Here is a 21,658-nt window from a genome sequence, read left to right on the forward strand (position 1 = left end):
AGAATTAGTGTCCCAGAGATCTTCAATATCAAAAGAAGTGTGCTTTTCCCAATCATGATTACTAATATAAATAACAGGCATAGGTTCATCATCAAGTTCAGAATCATCGAATTCAGAATTATAAGTATCAATTGTAATAGGAGCAACAAGTTTGGGAGAAGATATCGTTTCCTCTCTCCTTTTACTCCTCTTCCTCTTCTTCTTCGTTCCCTTCTTCTTCTTTTTTTCCTCTTTAGGAGGGAGAGGCTTGAAAGGAAGCTTCTCCACATAACCTGGTTTATTATTAGAAACAATAGAAGAAACTTGGGAGGATACCTCTCTTTCATAATAAGAACAAAACACATATTAGTCCTATCATATTTTGGTAAAGTCCCATCCTTTATAACACGTTGTATGTAGGTGTTGGCATGGCAATTATTAACACAATAGAGATAACATCCATGCAACACACTATTCATATCAAGATCACTCATATCTAACAAAGAAATTTTTCTTGATAACTCTTCACACCCCAAAAATAAAGTAAGTTCATCATGCTGATTAGAAGTGATCATGTTATCACAATATAGACTTGAAGTACTCATTAAATTCGAAATAATGTCATCATGACCAGAACATTGAAAATTAAAATGACCCACTTCATAGCAAAGTTCACAAATAAAAGGATGGAGGTCACAAACTTTTTCCCCAAGATCTTTTAGAGCCTTGTACCACATTCTAGTTTTTTCATTCCTATGATGGATACAATATTCATCTTCGATTTGATTAATTACACAAGGTCTATGCATTCCACAAAAATTAATATTCTTATAAGAAATAGAATTTTCAGAAGTTTGGGCATGTTTATTGCAATCATTAACAACAATTTCATTTTCCATGCAAGTGTCTTTGAAAGGTTCATGATACACGTCCCAATTTTCTTTAGGAACATTAATATGAGAAGCAAAGGTTCTACAACAATCAACAATAATTTGAGAATCAAGACCATAATTATCACTAAGCTTTTGAAAACCAGCAGTTTCAATGAAAGACTTAATGCATTCATATTCATAGTTTATACCTGATTCTTTACCTTTGTCGTTCTCCCAATCTTCAGTATTGCTTTGAATTCTTTCAAGAAGATCCCATCTAGCTTCAACCTTCTTACTTGTGAAAGACCCCTGTGAACATGCATCTACATAATCCTTATAATGACTTGAAAGCCTTGCATAAAAATTAGTAACAATTATATCCTCAGAAAGCTCATGGTTAGGACATTTGAGTATTAATGTTTTTAGTCTTCCCCAAGCTTGAGCAATGCTTTCTCCATCATGAGGGTAAAAATTATAAATGCGATTCCTATCTAGATGCACTTCATGAAGAGGATAAAATTTAGAGTAAAAGAGAGATTCAAGCTGTTTCCAATTCGATGGTTGTTCATCCAGCAGCCTATATCATTCCTTTGCTTTGTCCTTAAGGGACAATGGAAATAGTTTCCTCATAACATTTTCTCTTGATAAACCTGCAATTTCAAATAACTCACAAAGTTCTGTAAGTTTAGACAAGTGAACACTTGGATGGACTGATCCATCCCCTACATACTGATCATTCATAACCCTTTCAATAGGTATTTTAAAAGGAATACTTTCAACAGGTGGATTTGGAATATCACAAGCATCATTCGAATTACCACATATTGGAGACAAAGCATTATCAAGGCAAAATACTTCATCCAAAGCTGAGGAGCAAAAAAGATTATTTTTATACAAACTAGCTTCCCCAAGCTTGGGTTTTTCCATAGCATTAGCAATAATAGTGTTCAAAGAGTTCATGCTAATAACATTGCTATCACTATTATGCAAACAAAATTCCATGGGTTTTTTTAATTCTCTCTTCAAACACATCATGTCCTAATACAAGATAAAGTTCATAAAGATCTTTAATTTTGTTGTTTTCCATTAAGCCTAACTAGTGAAAATAAAAACAAGAAACAAAAAGAAATAATTGCAGAATCTAAAGGAGATACCTTCGAGCACTCACACACCGGCAACAGTGCTAGAAAATAGCTTAGTAGTCGGAGGATGTGAATACCTTTTACCTTACCTCCCCGGCAACGGCGCCAGAAAATAGCTTGATGTCTACGTGTGCTTCTATTCTTGTAGACAGTGTTGGGCCTCCAAGAGCAGAGGTTTGTAGAACAGCTGCAAGTTTCCCTTAAGTGAATCACCCAAGGTTTATCGAACTCAGGGAGGTAGAGGTCAAAGATATCCCTCTCAAGCAACCCTGCAATTAAGATACAAGAAGTCTCTTGTGTCCCCAACACACCTAATACACTTGTCAGATGTATAGGTGCACTAGTTCGGCGAAGAGATAGTGAAATACAAGTAATATGGATGATTATAAGTAGTAATTGCAATCTGAAATAAAAATGGCAGCAAGCGAACATGTAGCAGAACTTGTTGGAAACGATGTTTCAATGCTTAGAAACAAGGCCTAGGGATCATACTTTCACTAGTGGACACTCTCAACAATGATCACATATTTGAATAAATAAATGCTACTCTCAAACACTCTCTTGTTGGATAACAAACACCATTCATTGTGTAGGGCTGCAAAAGCACACCTCAAGCCGGAGTAAACAAGCTCCACAACGTCATAAAGGAATCACACACGATGCGCACACTGTCACCATCACACCGTGGAGAGTGACTCCGGAGTTCATATTAAAGTAACCTCTAGAGTGCATAATAGACAAGAGTAACATCTACATATTCAACTAGATTACAAAGCTCATGATCACATAAAGATCACACCATGGGAGAGAGAGATGAACCACATAGCTACCGGTAGAGCCCTCAGCCTCGGGGGAGAACTACTCCCTCCTCATCATGGGAGTCACCAGCGGCGATGAAGATGGCGGTGGTGTCGATGGAGATGACCCCGGGGGCAATTCCCCGTCCCGGCGGCGTGCCAGAACAGAGATTATGTCCCCCGAAACTTGTCGTCGATGGCGGCGGCGCTGCGGAACTCTTCGTGGAATATGACTGGATTCTTTAGGGTTTTCCCGTCTGGGGCAATATATAGGCGAAGGGGCGACGTTGGTGGAGTCCCGAGGGGCCCACCCCACATGGCGGCGCGGCAGAAGGTGGGGTCGCGCCCCCCTATGAGGTGGCCACCTCGTGGCTCCTCTTCGTCTCTCCTTCAGACTCCGTGACGGTGCTGGAAAAATAGGGACTTGGCCTTTTGTTTCGTCCAATTCCGAGAATATTTGTAAACTAGCTTTTCTGAAATAAAAAACAGCAGAAAACAGGAACTGGCACTATGGCATCTTGTTAATAGGTTAGTTCCAGAAAATGCATAAAAACATTATAAAGTATGAATAAAACATGTAGGTATTGTCATAAAACTAGCATGGAACATAAGAAATTATAGATACGTTAGAGACGTATCACCCAGCCAGGCTCTATCAAGTCCGTTGATATGCAGAAGGAAAAAGATACAGCTGACTTCCCTAGAGCCATTATAGATCTCATGGTTAAAGAATTTGAAATATTAGAATTTTTCTCTTTTTAGAAATAAAAGAATTTTGGAATATTAGAATATTTCCCTTTTGGAAAATATTTATTCTTTAAAAGAAATGACTTTGAATAATAGAACTTCTTTAAAATATATGAACAACAAATCTTTGAATTCATTTGGAATTTTCCATGATTTTTAAAAGTTGCAAATTTAAAATTCAAAGTTTATAATTAAATTCAAAAATTCCAAAATTTGAACTTTTGTTATAAATTCCATTTCTTATTTTATTCTGATTAAGAATAATTTTTGATACTCTAATCCAATTTTTCTTGAATTTTAAGAGGTATTTACAATTATTTGGAATTTGGTAAAGTCCAAGGGTTATTTAAAAATGAAAAGACTAAATTGCCCCTGGCACATTTGGCCAACCCACTAGGGCAACCCATTTGGTCAGCCCACTTGGGCTAGACCAAAATGGTTCGCTGGGAACCGACCGAGTCGGTGTTGGAGATATGCCCAAGAGGCAATAATAAAAGTGGTTATTATATATCTTTATGTTTATGATAAATGTTTATATACCATGCTATAATTGTATTAACCGAAACATTGATACATGTGTGTTATGTAAACAAACAAATGAGTCCCTAGTAAGCCTCTTAACTAGCTTGTTGATTAATAGATGATTAGTTTCATAATCATGGACATTGGATGTTATTAATGACAAGGTTATATCATTATATGAATGATGTAATGGACACACCCAATTAAGCGTAGCATAAGATCACGTCATTAAGTTATTTGCTATAAGCTTTCGATACATAGTTACCTAGTCCTTATGACCATGAGATCATGTAAATCACTTATGCCGGAAAGGTACTTTGATTACATCAAACGCCACTGCGTAAATGGGTGGTTATAAAGGTGGGATTAAGTATCCGGAAAGTATGAGTTGAGGCATATGGATCAACAGTGGGATTTGTCCATCCCGATGACGGATAGATATACTCTGGGCCCTCTCGGTGGAATGCCGTCTAATGTCTTGCAAGCATATGAATAAGTTCATAAGAGACCACATACCACGGTACGAGTAAAGAGTACTTGTCAGGAGACGAGGTTGAACAAGGTATAGAGTGATACCGATGATCAAACCTCGGACAAGTAAAATATCGCGTGACAAAGGGAATTGGTATCATATGTGAATGGTTCATTCGATCACTAAAGTCATCGTTGAATATGTGGGAGCTATTATGGATCTCCAGATCCCGCTATTAGTTATTGGTCGGAGTAAGTACTCAACCATGTCCGCATAGTTCGCGAACCGTAGGGTGACACACTTAAAGTTGGATGTTGAAATGGTAGAACTTGAATATGGAATGGAGTTCGAATATTTGTTCGGAGTCCCGGATGAGATCCCGGACATCACGAGGAGTTCCGGAATAGTCCGGAGAATAAGATTCATATATAGGATGTCATTTTATGTGATTTAAAATGATGCGGGAGGTTCTATAGAAGGTTCTAGAAGGTTCTAGAAAAGTCCGGAAGAAACCACCATGGAAGGTGGAGTCCCGAAGGGACTCCACCTCCATGGCCGGCCAACCCTAGAGGGGGAGGAGTCCCAAGTGGACTCCCCCAAAGGGGGCCGGCCACCCCCTCCATGGAAGGTGGAACTCCCACCTCTAGTGGGAGTCCTAGCTTGGGTAGGTTTTCCTATCATATGGAAGGTTTTGGGTTCGGGTCTTATTCGGAGACTTGTAGTCCAACCCTTGGGGCTTCCACCTATATAATGAGGGACAAGGGGAGGGGGCCGGCCACCTCAAGACCACCACCTGGCCGCACCCCCCAAGTGGCCGGCCACCCCCTCCCAAACCCTAGCCGCCCCCCTCTCCTCCATAGCTCCCGTGTGCTTTAGCGAAGCTCCGCCAGAGTTCTCCATCGCCACCGACACCACGCCGTCGTGCTGTCGGATTCAAGAGGAGCTACTACTTCCGCTGCCCGCTGGAACGGGAGGTGGACGTCGTCTTCATCAACAACCGAACGTGTGACCGAGTACGGAGGTGCTGCCCGTTCGTGGCGCCGTGATCAAGATCTTCTACGCGCTTTTGCAAGCGGCAAGTGATCGTCTACCGCAGCAACAAGAGCCTCATCTTGTAGGCTTTGGAATCTCTTCAAGGGTGAGACTCGATAATCCCCTCGTTGCTACCGTCTTCTAGATTGCATCTTGGCTTGGATTTCGTGTTCGCGGTAGGAAATTTTTTGTTTTCTATGCTACGTTATCCTACAGTGGTATCAGAGCCGTGTCTATGCATAGATGGTTGCACGAGTAGAACACAATGGTTTTGTGGGCATTGATGCTTTTGTTGTCTTTAGTTTGAGTACTTTGCATCTTTGTGGCATAGTGGGATGAAGCGGCTCGGGCTAACTTTACATGACCGCGTTCATGAGATTTGCTCCACGCTCGACATGCAACTTGTATTGCATAAGTGGCTTTGCGGGTGTCTGTCTCTCCTACTATAGTGAAGATTCAATTTACTCTTCTATTGACAACACTAGTATCACCGTTGTGGTTCATGTTCGTAGGTAGATTGGATCTTACTCGAAAACCCTAAACCACGTAAAATATGCAAACCAAATTAGAGAACGTCTAACTTGTTTTTGCAGGGTTTGGTGATGTGATATGGCCATAATGTGATGATGACTATGTATGAGATGATCATTATTGTATTGTGACAACCGGCAGGAGCCTTATGGTTGTCTTTAAATTTCATGTTGAGTACTATTTCAAAGTAGTTGTAATAGTTGCTACATGGAGGACAATCATGAAGACGGCGCCATTGACCTTGGTGCTTCGCCGACGATGATGGAGATCATGCCCGTTGTTGATGGAGATCATGTCCGTGCTTTGGAGATAAAGATCAAAGGCGCAAAGACAAAAGGGCCATATCATATCACATATGAACTGCATGTGATGTTAATCCTTTTATGCATCTTATTTTGCTTAGATCGCGACGGTAGCATTATAAGATGATCCCTCTCACTAAAATATCAAGATAATAAAGTGTTCATCCTTAGTAGCACCGTTGCCAAGACTTGTTGTTTCGAAACATCTCGTGATGATCGGGTGTGATAGATTCAACAAGTGCATACAACGGGTGCAAGACAGTTTTGCACATGCGGATACTAAGGTGGCCTTGACGAGCCTAGCATGTACAGACATGGTCTCGGAACACGTGATACCGAAAGGTAAATCATGAATCATATGATTGATATGATGAACACTTTGAGTGTTCGCCATTGAAGTTACATCTTGTCTCGTGATGATCGGACTTGGTGTGGTGGATTTGGTTCGTGTGATCACTAAGACAATGCGAGGCATATTGTTTTGAGTGGGAGTTCACCTAGTTTTTAATTATGTTGAATTAAAATTTGAACTCAATTTGTCATAAACATTAGTCTAAACTATTGCAAATATGTTGTAGATATGGCGTCCTCAATCAATTTTAACCAGTTCCTAGAGAAAGAAAAGCTTAAGAGCAATGGTAGCAACTTCACCGACTGGTTCCGTCATGTGAGGATCTTCCTCAATGGCGGAAATCTGCAATATGTGCTTGATGCACCGCTAGGTGACCCTCCTGCAGAAACTGAAACCGATGAAGTAAAGAATGTTTACGCAACTCGGAAAACTCGGTACTCTCAAGTTCAGTGTGCCATCTTATGCAGTCTGGAAGCCGATCTTCAAAAACGTTTTGAGCACCACGATCCACATGAGTTAATCAATGAGTTGAAGACTATCTTTGAAACTCATGCGGCCGTGGAATGCTATGAAGCATCGAAACACTTCTTCAGCTGCATGATGGAAGAAGGCAGCTCCGTTAGTGAGCACATGCTCGCCATGACCGGGCATGCGAAGAAACTCAGTGACTTGGGAATAGTGATTCCTAACAGACTGGGGATTAATCGTGTCCTTCAATCACTGCCACCTAGTTACAAGAACTTTGTGATGAATTACAATATGCAGAACATGAACAAAGAGTTACCTGAACTCTTCGCCATGCTAAAATCTGCTGAGATTGAAATTAAGAAAGAGCACCAAGTGTTGATGGTCAACAAGACCACCAGCTTCAAGAAACAGGGCAAGTCTAAAGGCAAGAACAAGAAGAGTGGCAAGAAAGCTGCCACGCCTCCTGTGAAACCTAAGACTGGCCCTAAGCCTGATGCTGAGTGCTATTACTGCAAGGAGAAGGGACACTGGAAGCGTAATTGCTCCAAGTATTTGGCGGATCTGAAGAGCGGCCTTGTCAAGAAGAAGAAAGAAGGTATATCTGATATACATGTTATAGATGTTTATCTTACTGGTTCTCGTACTAGTACATGGGTATTTGATACTGGTTCGGTTGCTCATATTTGTAACTCGAAACAGGAACTAAAGAATAAACGAAGACTACTAAAAGATGAAGTGACCATGCGCGTTGGAAATGGATCCAAAGTCGATGTGATCGCTGTCGGCACACTTCCTCTACATCTACCTTCGGGATTAGTTTTAAGCCTCAATAATTGTTATTTTGTACCCGCGTTGAGCATGAACATTATATCTGGATCTTGTTTAATGCAAGATGGTTATTCATTCAAGTCTGAGAATAATGGTTGTTCTATTTTTATGAATAATATCTTTTATGGTCGAGCACCTGAAAAGAATGGCTTATTTCTGTTAGATCTCGGTAGTAGTGATACACATATACATAACATTGATGCTAAGCGAATTAAATTGAATGATAATTCTACTTATATGTGGCACTGTCGTCTTGGTCATATTGGAGTAAAACGCATGAAGAAACTCCATACCGATGGATTACTTGAATCACTTGACTTTGAGTCACCTGATAGATGCGAAGCATGTCTAATGGGAAAAATGACTAAGACTCCATTCTCTGGTATTATGGAGCGAGCTACTGACTTATTGGAAATCATACATATCGATGTGTGCGGACCAATGAGTGTAGCATCGCGCGGTGGTTATCGTTATGTTCTAACCTTCACAGATGATCTGAGTAGATATGGGTATATCTATTTCATGAAACATAAATCCGAAACTTTTGAGAAGTTTAAGGAATTCCAAAGTGAAGTAGAAAATCAACGTAACAAGAAGATTAAATTTCTACGATCTGATCGCGGAGGTGAATATCTGAGTTATGAGTTTGGCATGCATTTAAAGAAATGCGGAATACTTTCACAATTGACACCGCCGGGAACACCACAACGAAACGGTGTGTCCGAACGTCGTAATCGAACTCTCTTAGATATGGTTCGTTCTATGATGTCTCTTACTGATTTGCCGTTATCATTTTGGAGTTATGCATTAGAGACAGCCGCATTCACTTTAAATAGAGCACCATCAAAATCCGTTGAAACGACACCGTATGAATTATGGTTTAATAAGAAACCTAAGCTGTCGTTCCTGAAAGTTTGGGGTTGCGAACCCTATGTAAAAAGGTTACAACCGGACAAGCTAGAACCCAAAGCGGAGAAATGCGTCTTCATAGGATACCCTAAGGAAACTATAGGGTACACTTTCTATCACAGATCCGAAGGCAAGATCTTTGTTGCTAAGAACGGAACCTTTCTTGAGAAAGAATTTCTCACTAAAGAAGTGACTGGAAGAAAAGTAGAACTCGATGAGATTGAAGAATCTCTGCTCGTTGATCGAGTAGCGCAAAGACGGAAGATGTTCTTGTGCCGCTCGCACCGGCAACAGAGGAAGCTAATGATAATGATCATGAAACTTCAAATGAGATAGCCATCGAACCTCGCAGATCGACAAGGGAACGTGCCACTCTAGATTGGTATGATCCTTGTCTAAATGTCATGATTGTGGATAACAATGATGAAGACCTATGACGTATGAAGAAGCGATGATGAGCCCAGATTCCAACAAATGGCAAGAAGCCATGAAATCCGAAATGGGATCCATGTATGATAACAAAGTATGGACTTTGGTAGACTTACCTGATAGCCGCAAGGCTGTCGAGAATAAATGGATCTTCAAGAGAAAAACAGATGCTGATGGTAATATTACTGTCTATAAAGCTCGACTTGTCGCAAAGGGTTTCCGACAAATTCAAGGTGTTGATTACGATGAGACTTTCTCACCTGTAGCGAAGCTAAAATCTATGAGGATTTTGTTAGCAATAGCTGCATTTTTCGATTATGAGATTTGGCAGATGGATGTCAAAACGGCGTTCCTTAATGGAGACATTGAGGAAGAGTTGTATATGGTACAACCCAAAGGTTTTGTCGATCCTAAAAATGCTGACAAAGTATGCAAGCTTCAGCGTTCAATCTATGGACTAAAGCAAGCATCGAGAAGTTGGAACCGACGCTTTGATAAGGTGATCAAAGACTTCGGGTTTATACAGTGTCATGGAGAGGCCTGTATTTACAAGAAAGTGAGTGGGAGCTCTGTAGCATTCCTGATATTATATGTAGATGACATATTGTTGATTGGGAATGATATAGAACTATTAAGCAGTGTAAAGGGTTATTTGAATAATAGTTTTTCAATGAAAGACCTTGGTGAAGCATCGTATATATTAGGCATCAAGATTTATAGAGATAGATCAAGACGTCTAATAGGGCTATCACAGAGTACATACCTGGACAAGATTCTAAAGAAGTTTAGAATGGACGAAAGTAAGAAAGGATTCTTACCTATGTTACCAGGCAAGGTCTTGAGTAAGACTCAAGGTCCGGCTACGGCAGAAGAAAGAGAAAGGATGAGTCAGATCGCCTATGCCTCGGCAGTAGGCTCTATCATGTATGCCATGCTATGTACAAGACCGGATATAGCACATGATGTTAGTTTAACTAGCAGATATCAAAGTGATCCAGGAATGGAACACTGGACAGCGGTCAAGAATATCCTGAAGTACTTGAAAAGAACTAAGGATATGTTTCTTTGTTATGGAGGTGACCAAGAGCTCGTTGTAACAAGTTACACCGATGCAAGTTGGAACACTGATCCTGATGACTCTAAGTCACGGTGCGGGTACATGTTTATATTGAATGGTGCTGCGATAAGTGGGCAAGCTCGAAGCAGTGCACGGTGGCGAAATCCTCAACAGAATCGGAGTACATAGCGGCTTCAGAGGCTTCATCAGAAGCGGTATGGATGAAGAGGTTCATTGTAGAGCTCGGTGTGGTTCCTAGTGCATTGGACCCACTAGTCATCTACTGTGACAACATGGGTGCCATCGCCAATGCACAAGAACCAAGGTCACACAAGAGGCTGAAGCATATCAAGCTGCGTTATCATTCGATTCGCGAGTACATCGAAGATGGAGAAGTAAATATTTGCAAAGTACACACTGATCTGAATGTAGCAGATCCGTTGACTAAAGCTCTCCCTAGGGCAAAGCATGACCAACACCAGAATGCCATGGGTGTTAGGTACCTTACAATGTAATCTAGATTATTGACTCTAGTGCAAGTGGGAGACTGTTGGAGATATGCCCAAGAGGCAATAATAAAAGTGGTTATTATATATCTTTATGTTTATGATAAATGTTTATATACCATGCTATAATTGTATTAACCGAAACATTGATACATGTGTGTTATGTAAACAAACAAATGAGTCCCTAGTAAGCCTCTTAACTAGCTTGTTGATTAATAGATGATTAGTTTCATAATCATGAACATTGGATGTTATTAATGACAAGGTTATATCATTATATGAATGATGTAATGGACACACCCAATTAAGCGTAGCATAAGATCACGTCATTAAGTTATTTGCTATGAGCTTTCGATACATAGTTACCTAGTCCTTATGACCATGAGATCATGTAAATCACTTATGCCGGAAAGGTACTTTGATTACATCAAACGCCACTGCGTAAATGGGTGGTTATAAAGGTGGGATTAAGTATCCGTAAAGTATGAGTTGAGGCATATGGATCAACAGTGGGATTTGTCCATCCCGATGACGGATAGATATACTCTGGGCCCTCTCGGTGGAATGTCGTCTAATGTCTTGCAAGCATATGAATAAGTTCATAAGAGACCACATACCACGGTACGAGTAAAGAGTACTTGTCAGGAGACGAGGTTGAACAAGGTATAGAGTGATACCGATGATCAAACCTCGGACAAGTAAAATATCGCGTGACAAAGGGAATTGGTATCATATGTGAATGGTTCATTCGATCACTAAAGTCATCGTTGAATATGTGGGAGCTATTATGGATCTCCAGATCCCGCTATTAGTTATTGGTCGGAGTAAGTACTCAACCATGTCCGCATAGTTCGCGAACCGTAGGGTGACACACTTAAAGTTGGATGTTGAAATGGTAGAACTTGAATATGGAATGGAGTTCGAATATTTGTTTGGAGTCCCGGATGAGATCCCGAACATCACGAGGAGTTCCGGAATAGTCCGGAGAATAAGATTCATATATAGGATGTCATTTTATGTGATTTAAAATGATGCGGAAGGTTCTATGGAAGGTTCTAGAAAAGTCCGGAAGAAACCACCAAGGAAGGTGGAGTCCCGGAGGGACTCCACCTCCATGGCCGGCCAACCCTAGAGGGGGAGGAGTCCCAAGTGGACTCCCCCAAAGGGGGCCGGCCACCCCCTCTGTAAGGGTACATTGCCCCTATGTGTGGTTTTGGTAATTAATGACAACCCCTATGGACTAATGTTTTCATTGAGTTTATATGAAGGAATATTCCATAGGTACTACTTGTTCTCCATGTGTTGGATTCAAGTATGGATGCCATGAAGATAAAGGTATACCTTGTGTATTGGCATCAAGATCATCGGTTTGAAGATACATATGTGATATGATCAAGAAGAAGAAATGAAGATGGAGTTCTTATGTGGAACTCAATATTAGCCATGCTCTATCTTATGAGAGTATGAGAAGGTACAAGGTTAAGTCGGGCAAGTTCAAGATGAGCATCTCAAGTGGATCACATGCTTGAAGCTTGCCGTCCATTTGGTGATAATGGACATGTGAAGATGTACATCTATGGAGCTTTCCCATCATGGTGTATGGGGGAGCATTTGTGAGTCTTCACGAAGCAACGATGATCAAGTTGAGGCATACCGGCTTGTATGGAGCTTGAAGAGCTATCATCAAGATCAAGCGGGATGCGCAAGGCAAAGGTATGACTTTGCTAGGTTTTTTCTTTTACCGGTCTCAAGGTGGTTGATGGGAGACCGGATTATAGGATACATAGCCGCACTATTAAGAGGGGCTTTCGGTTGGGTAACTTGATCACATCGTCTTAGGGAGCTCAATCCTTTGCATACTTTGCATATCCCTATTGCTTCTTGGTGTTTCTCTGTGAGAGGTTCTTGAGCTTGTTGCTAGCTTTACAACAAGCCCAAGTTCATCGAAAACGGAATCCGCATGCATCTTCTATTGCGTTTTCGAGTTTGGACGTCTTCACCGTTTCTTAACGGTGGGAGACTCCCTCTCTAAAATCATCTAAAATGTTCTGTGAGGAGTCTCCATATTTCCAGTTTTTGTTGGGGTTCTATTCGTCGTTATCTTTCCAACAAAATTGGTTTCATGTCAATCGGGGTCCGGACACAAAAGTTATCACAGTTTTTGTATAACATGATTTCCTGCTGGCCCGGTTTCTAGCCCGGCGTGACCGGCCATCTGACCGGATGGCCCGGTTCAAACCGGCCCCTGGACCGGTGCCATCCGGGCACTATCCAGTAAGCTTTTAATCTTGGTCCGGTTTCTAGCCCGGCGTGACCGGCCGTCTGACCGGATGGCCCGGTTCAAGCCGGCCCCTGGACCGGTGCCATCCGGGCACTATCCAGTAAGCTTTTCAGCTTGGTCCGGTCACTAGCCCGGTCGACCGGTCTGTGGACCGGATGGCCCGGTCTGTGGCCCGGTCTGACCGGGTCCTGAACCGGACGGCCCGGTCCCAGGCCCGGTTGACCGGCCTCCTCGACGGCTGACTCAGCCCAACTTTTCCCCAACGGTTATATTTGCTCTTGGGCTATAAATAGCCCTTCTTCCACCTTGGGCTGAGTACTTCTTCCCTTTCTCTCACCTCCATTGTTGCATTTGAAGAAGTTGCTCTCTCTCTTGTTCCCCCCCATGATTCTTGCTCATATTTGAGGATTTGAGAGAGGAGATCTAGATCTACACTTCCACCAAACCAATTCTTCTCTAAGTGAGGGAATCTCTTGGGATCTAGATCTTGGAGTCTTTGGTTGACTTTCCCCCTTGTTCTTCCTCTCCAATCTCATCCTAGCATTCGTTGCTTTGGTGGGATTTGAGTGTGAAGGACTTGAACACCTCCGGTGTTCTTGCTTTGCATCACTGCATAGTGTTGAGCTCTCCACCACGATTTGTTCGAGTGAGAGACCGTGAGCTTGTTACTCTTGGAGGGTGACCTCCTAGTTGGCTTGGTTGGTGTCCCGGTGATCTCTTCGTGGAAGATTGTGAAGGGGCCCGGGCTTCTCCTTCGTGGAGCTTGTGAAGTGGTTGTGGAGCTTGCCATCTCCGGAGCGGAGGAAAAGCTAACCATAAGGAAAGGGCCATTATCCTTAGTGGGTGTGGTTCGGAGAATAGGGTGAGCCTTCGTGGCGCGGGAATCCTTCGTGGGACCTCCACTCCTCCAAACGTGACGTACCTTGTTGCAAAGCAAGGGAACACGGGAATACATCCTCGTCTCCGCGTGCCTCGGTTATTTCTATACCCGAGCTCTCTTTCCTTGTGATAGCCATCGTGCTTGAAGTACATATATCTTGCTATCACTTGTGCTACATATATCTTGTGCCTATCTTGCTTAGCTCTAGTTGCTATTGTTACACTTAGTTGAGCTTAGCATATTTAGGGTTTGTGCTTGTAAACTAAACGATAGTTTAATTCCGCATTCTTACAAGACAAATCCGCAAGAGTTTGTAATTGCCTATTCCCCCCCCTCTAGGCGACATCTCGATCTTTCAATTGGTATCAGAGCAAGGTCTCTCCTTGTTTTAGGCTTCACCGCCTTGAGAGTAAAGATGTCGGCTAGTAATTTAGTGCACAATGACACAATTATCTTTGTTGGCACAAATTATCATTTGTGGCGAAATTGCTTGCTTTGTAAACTTCGGACCTTGTGTCCAAACATTGAGCAATTTCTAGATGTAGGTTTTCTCCTCCGATGGATCCTCAAAATCTATCTTTAGAGGATGAGAAAAACTTACATCTTGAAGCTCAAGTATCTAATGAGCTTTTATTCTCCTTGAGACCCGATTTTCGTAGGTTCTTGATATATATAAAGCGAAAGTCGTCTCATGAGATGTGGATCAAGCTTAAGGAAATGTTTGGTGGATCCACTTCTCATTTGGTCGGTGGTGACTCCGAGGAGCTCTCTTCTTCTTCACATCATGAAGAGCTCCAAGTTGCTTCCACCTCGGCCGTGATGAGTCATCATCTTCTTCCACTTCACCAACGTGTTGCAAGACACAAGGTAATGATATGGTGAGTGGTGAGGGAAATTGCAATGTTGATATTATGCTCAATAGTGATGACTCTTCATCTCTATCTCATTGCAATGTTTCCTCTTTGGACTTAAACACATCTTGCATTGAAAATAATCTACATGCTTGTGTTGATAGTCCTTGCATATCATGTGTAAATTGCTTACATAGATCTCATGAGGATATGCTTGCCTTGTCTTGCTCCCATAATCAAAATGTTTCTATTTCCTCTAGTTGCTTGTTGACTAACATTGTAGAGGAAACCAAACACTCTATGGATCAAGACATGATTTCAAATGAGGATTCAAGAATATCTTCATCTTCATCCTCCGGTATGCACATGTGCCTTATGGCAAATGGACCAAAGGTATCTCCTACTTTGACTCCTAACACATCCTCTAATGATGAGAGTGATGATGATGATAATGATGAAGAACATAATATCTTGGTACATGATATGGCAATGGTATATGCTTCTCTTCGTGGTAATAAAGAAGCTCGTGCTTATCTCGAACACTCTATGGATACCTTGAATAAATATAGGGAAACCATGGTGGAGTTGGAGTCCCATGTTGAAAATGGGGAAATGAGATTCACTCTCCTCAAGCATGAGCTAAAAGATGAGAAGCATGCTAATTTCATGCTTACACAAAAAATTGAATCCTATATGCATGAAAATGAGAAAACTATTGTTGATGCTTGTGCTACTAACTCTAATTCTTGTGAAGCATCGACCTTAAAGGAGAATGTTGAGCTAAGGGCTCAACTTGAGTTGCTAACTAGCAATTATAGGGAATTGGAAGAAAGTCATAAAAAGCTCTCAAGCTCTCATGATGATCTTCTAATTTCCTATGATGGGCTAAAGTTAGCTCATGAGGCAAGTATCACTAAGGTAACATCTTGTGAGCCTCATATGGATATTAGCACAATCTATACTACAAATGTTACATTGCCATGTGCTTGTCCTTGTAATCCATCTAGTCAAACTAGTGATACACCTTGTGTTGGATTACTCACTTTGCCTTGTTGCTCTAACAATGAAGCTTCTACTTCCTCTAGTACTTGTATTTCTACTAACCATGTAGAGGAAATAAAAGAGCTCGAGGCTCAAGTCCTTTCTTTGAAGAAAGACTTGGAAAAGCGTCATGAAGGGAAATCCGCACTTGACAAGATGCTAAGTGTGCAACAATCCCCCAATGACAAAAGTGGACTTGGATTCAACTCCAATAACAAAAACAAGTCCAAGAGCAAGAGCAACAAGAAGAAGGGCCAAGACAAAGTCAAGGATCCGGCCAAGTTGGTTTGCTTCAAGTGCAAGGTTGAAGGGCATCATGTTAGATCATGCCAATTGAAGAAGAAGAAGCACTTGAGTGAGAAACAACAAGGGAAACGGCCACAAGGTCAAGGTCAAGCTCATGCTCGACCTCAAGTTGAAGATAGGGCACTTCCCAAGAAGAATCAAGACATTGTTCCCCAAGAGAAGAAATCAATAAAGAAGAGAAAGGGGAACACTTGCTACTTATGTCGTGAGAAGGGGCACTTTGCTTCTTCTTGCTTAGGTGGTACCTTATCTAACCCTATAATTGTTGATAATGATTATTCTCTAGGGAAGGATAAGGATGGCAATGTGTTTGCCAAGTTTGTTGGAACTCAAAGTGGTTTCAAGAAAAGAACCATTTGGGTTGCCAAGCCTATTGTGACTAATCTCTTAGGACCCAACTTGGTTGGGGACCAACAATCTCAAACTTGATCAATAGGTGCAAGTGGAGGTCATTGGAGACTTGGCTACTTCATGAAGAATTAAGGGATCTTCATATATTATATTTTGACCAAGCCAAGTCGTATGGATTATCATCTATATCTCATAATCCAATGTTCCTCCTTGCGGTAACTTATACTTCAACTCTTCATGTTTATTGTAAGTTACTTGCCCCTTTGCATGTTTGGTTTTGTACCAAATATGTGTATGTATGTGTTGTGTCTTACTTGCTTATCTTGTGTGTTCAAGTATGTTTGTTTGACTCACCATATACTTGTGTATTGTTTTGAGCCTAATGCATCTTGATGATATCTTATTTGGCTCTCTTTGAAGTGATTAATGGAACATCCCATTTTGGGGGAGTGATATGCTTTGTGCATCTCTCCTTTTTTAAAATGTGTGTACATGGGTACCACCACTTAGTATTGATATTGCAAGATTATCTAGTCACTATGTGGTGTGCCATACTCATGAGAAATTCAAATTCTAAATATCCATTAATCATCTCTAGTTGAATTTTAGTTGCCTCTTATTTAGAAGAAATGTTTTATCACATTATGGGGGAGTAATATGTTTTGTACATATCACAAGCCTAGAAAATGTGAACATATGAGGTTATGCCACTTAGAGTTGATGCTCTTAATTATCTTGTTCCTAGGTGGCATGTTTGCTCAAACAAGCTCCATTCCTAATAAAAATATTTTATTACTCATCTTGTGGGCTTTTGTTTGAATATGAAATTCTTGGTGCGGTTTTTCCTCAAATACATATCTCTATATCTTATTTGGGACACCGTTTGCTTCAAGTTATTCTAATCATTGCCGTGCGTGATTGTGTGACTAGTTGAAGCTATCAAGAATCTTCATCCGTGCATAGTGCTCAATTCTATATACTTATCCTATGCCTTTTATTGTGAAGTTGATCCTTACTAACATTGTGAATACTCCACCGGAAATTATTTCCAATATACTCATTGTCTTTGACAATTGATAACCTTGTATGTGGTTGAATTTTTGGATCATCTTCACCTTGGATTGTTTCTTATTGCCTTATTTTATTTCCAACAAATCCTTGTTGCTCCCATGTGTCTTCCTTGTCCCTTTGAAAAATCTTTTGATAAATTCTCTTGATTCATATCAAGTGTTTGTTTTGGAAGACAAACCTTTTCCTTACGGTACATTGTGCCATTGTGAAAAGTGTATAGGGTTTGGTTTATTTTGTTTGAACCTTGCTCTTTGGGGGAGTTTGCTATCTCATTCTTTCTTACATGATTTATTTGCTTGAATGAGATAAATCCTTGAGCATGTTTGCTTTATTTCATCCTTTATGCTCAATGGTTTCTTCTTAGTTCATTTGTTGAACTTTTTTTGAACAAATCTTTTGTGATTTGCGTCTTTGATATATTTTGGACAACAAATTTGTTTGGTGACACCTTTATGCCTTATTCGATTCTTTTGGTGTTTTGTCCAAAGTATATCTTTCTTGGATCTTTAAAGTCTTTATGTGTGCTTATATGTAATTTGTTTATATTTGTAGCATGCTTGCTTTGTTTGATCCATTATATAGGGTATACTCCATCAAATCCTAAATGGCTAAGATGTGCATGAAATTCAAATTCATCTAAATATGCACATATTTATATGGAGTGTGTCCTATATATTGTGGTTTGTCTAACCATGTTGGACCCAATAAGTTTGGGGGCCAAGATGTACTTGAATGATGTTTTAGGTACATTGGAGATGCAATGGAGGCTTGTCTCATCTATAAGGAAGGTGTTATCACCATATGAGAATTGGAGTCAAGACTAGGATGATCGATGAACTCCTATCTACTACATCATGCCATTGCTATCTCGGTAACAAGTATCTTATTCATGCATACTCATATAGCATCCAACCTCTTGTAGGTTGCATCTTGGCATGAAATTCTTTATTTCGAAAATATTGAGGTTCTTGAAAAATCCTTTTAAAGAAAACTTCTTATTGTACACTTGAGTAATTTGAGAAGATGCATATGATGGGGATATATATATATCATGTTTATGATTCACCTGTCCCAAATATGCCCTCTAGCAATTTATTGCATATCAATTCCTCAAAGAACTCTTATGTGCAATATTGATGAAATTGCGAAATAAATCCGCATTTGTGATACTTGTTGCCTCTCTCAAAACATTCCAACTAGCTTGACTTCCCTTATTGTTGGTTGTGATGTTTTTGAGATTTTACTTGGTTGAAGCTCATTCATATACCATAAGTGAAAATTGGAGCCATAGGCTATATATATGCTTTATTAAGCAAACATCCTTTGGTATATTTTATGACTTCATCTTGGATACCTTGTCTTATCTATTTTGTTAACCTCTTGTGTGTGCATGTTTCTTTATGGATCACTTTGTCCACTTTAGAAACTCATGTACATAAGAGCGCTAATCCATCACCTTGATATCCTTGTTCTTTGCCAACCATCTTCTTATCCTTTTGATTTTAGTGTTGTTGGTAAAGAAGATTTATGAGTGCTTAGTTTATTTGTTTTCCTTCTTGCACTCATATCTCGTAATTGTTGGACTAAAGTTGTTCTTGATAAGCATACTCTCTTTATCTTAGTTGTGTTCTAAATGATATATAGGGAGTGAGGATTCCATGTTTGTGCATATTGTATTCAAACGCAAACATTATAAATTGTGCACGAACCTTGAGGAGCTTTCTTATTTTTAGAGCACCATATCTCTCTTATCATGATATCTTTGTTTGTCCAATTGGATCCTTGATTGCTTGCCTTTATTTGTTGAAGCTCACTTCACCATATTATCTTTATGCAATCTTTGATCCTCAATATAGTTTGATTTCCTTCAAGTATTCATCATTGGATATGTGCACTTGATTCCACTCAAATTATGAGAAGTGCACACTTTGGGGAGGAACTCACATTATATTGGCCTTCTAAATTTTTCACCCATTTTGACAATCGATGCCAATGGGGGAGAAGTTTAGAGGGTTTAAGGGAATGGCTTTATACTTAAGCTTGGTTTGTGCTTAAGTGTTTTGCCTCTCATGCATTCCATATTTATATGTCTTGCATGGTTGTATATATATAGTGGAAACTATCCCAAAGGTTAATCTTGACAATATATGCAATGAATTCATGTTCATCACACGTGCATACATTGTGGGGGAGTTTTCTCTATATATATTGGTTCTACTCACATCCATTGCATTTGTTGTAGTTGTGTGAGTAGAGACGGTTTTGATATGGGCTAGTAGCTTTGTGTTACTTGACCATATCAAATACAACCTCTTGTATACAACTTATTCTCGGATAAGTTGAGTACTTGTTTCTAATATTCATTATATAAACCCTCTTATTGTGGTTGTCATCAATTACCAAAATGGGGGAGATTGTAAGGGTACATTGCCCCTATGTGTGGTTTTGGTAATTAATGACAACCCCTATGGACTAATGTTTTCATTGAGTTTATATGAAGGAATATTCCATAGGTACTACTTGTTCTCCATGTGTTGGATTCAAGTATGGATGCCATGAAGATAAAGGTATACCTTGTGTATTGGCATCAAGATCATCGGTTTGAAGATACATATGTGATATGATCAAGAAGAAGAAATGAAGATGGAGTTCTTATGTGGAACTCAATATTAGCCATGCTCTATCTTATGAGAGTATGAGAAGGTACAAGGTTAAGTCGGGCAAGTTCAAGATGAGCATCTCAAGTGGATCACATGCTTGAAGCTTGCCGTCCATTTGGTGATAATGGACATGTGAAGATGTACATCTATGGAGCTTTCCCATCATGGTGTATGGGGGAGCATTTGTGAGTCTTCACGAAGCAACGATGATCAAGTTGAGGCATACCGGCTTGTATGGAGCTTGAAGAGCTATCATCAAGATCAAGCGGGATGCGCAAGGCAAAGGTATGACTTTGCTAGGTTTTTTCTTTTACCGGTCTCAAGGTGGTTGATGGGAGACCGGATTATAGGATACATAGCCGCACTATTAAGAGGGGCTTTCGGTTGGGTAACTTGATCACATCGTCTTAGGGAGCTCAATCCTTTGCATACTTTGCATATCCCTATTGCTTCTTGGTGTTTCTCTGTGAGAGGTTCTTGAGCTTGTTGCTAGCTTTACAACAAGCCCAAGTTCATCGAAAACGGAATCCGCATGCATCTTCTATTGCGTTTTCGAGTTTGGACGTCTTCACCGTTTCTTAACGGTGGGAGACTCCCTCTCTAAAATCATCTAAAATGTTCTGTGAGGAGTCTCCATATTTCCAGTTTTTGTTGGGGTTCTATTCGTCGTTATCTTTCCAACAAAATTGGTTTCATGTCAATCGGGGTCCGGACACAAAAGTTATCACAGTTTTTGTATAACATGATTTCCTGCTGGCCCGGTTTCTAGCCCGGCGTGACCGGCCATCTGACCGGATGGCCCGGTTCAAACCGGCCCCTGGACCGGTGCCATCCGGGCACTATCCAGTAAGCTTTTAATCTTGGTCCGGTTTCTAGCCCGGCGTGACCGGCCGTCTGACCGGATGGCCCGGTTCAAACCGGCCCCTGGACCGGTGCCATCCGGTCACTATCCAAGAAGCTTTTCAGCTTGGTCCGGTCACTAGCCCGGTCGACCGGTCTGTGGACCGGATGGCCGATCTGTGGCCCGGTCTGTCCGGGTCTGAACCGGACGGCCCGGTCCCAGGCCCGGTTGACCGGCCTCCTCGACGGCTGACTCAGCCCAACTTTTCCCCAACGGTTATATTTGCTCTTGGGCTATAAATAGCCCTTCTTCCACCTTGGGCTGAGTACTTCTTCCCTTTCTCTCACCTCCATTGTTGCATTTGAAGAAGTTGCTCTCTCTCTTGTTCCCCCCCATGATTCTTGCTCATATTTGAGGATTTGAGAGAGGAG

This window comes from Lolium perenne, chromosome 2 (genome assembly GCF_019359855.2).
Source record: "Lolium perenne isolate Kyuss_39 chromosome 2, Kyuss_2.0, whole genome shotgun sequence".
Taxonomy (NCBI): domain Eukaryota; kingdom Viridiplantae; phylum Streptophyta; class Magnoliopsida; order Poales; family Poaceae; genus Lolium; species Lolium perenne.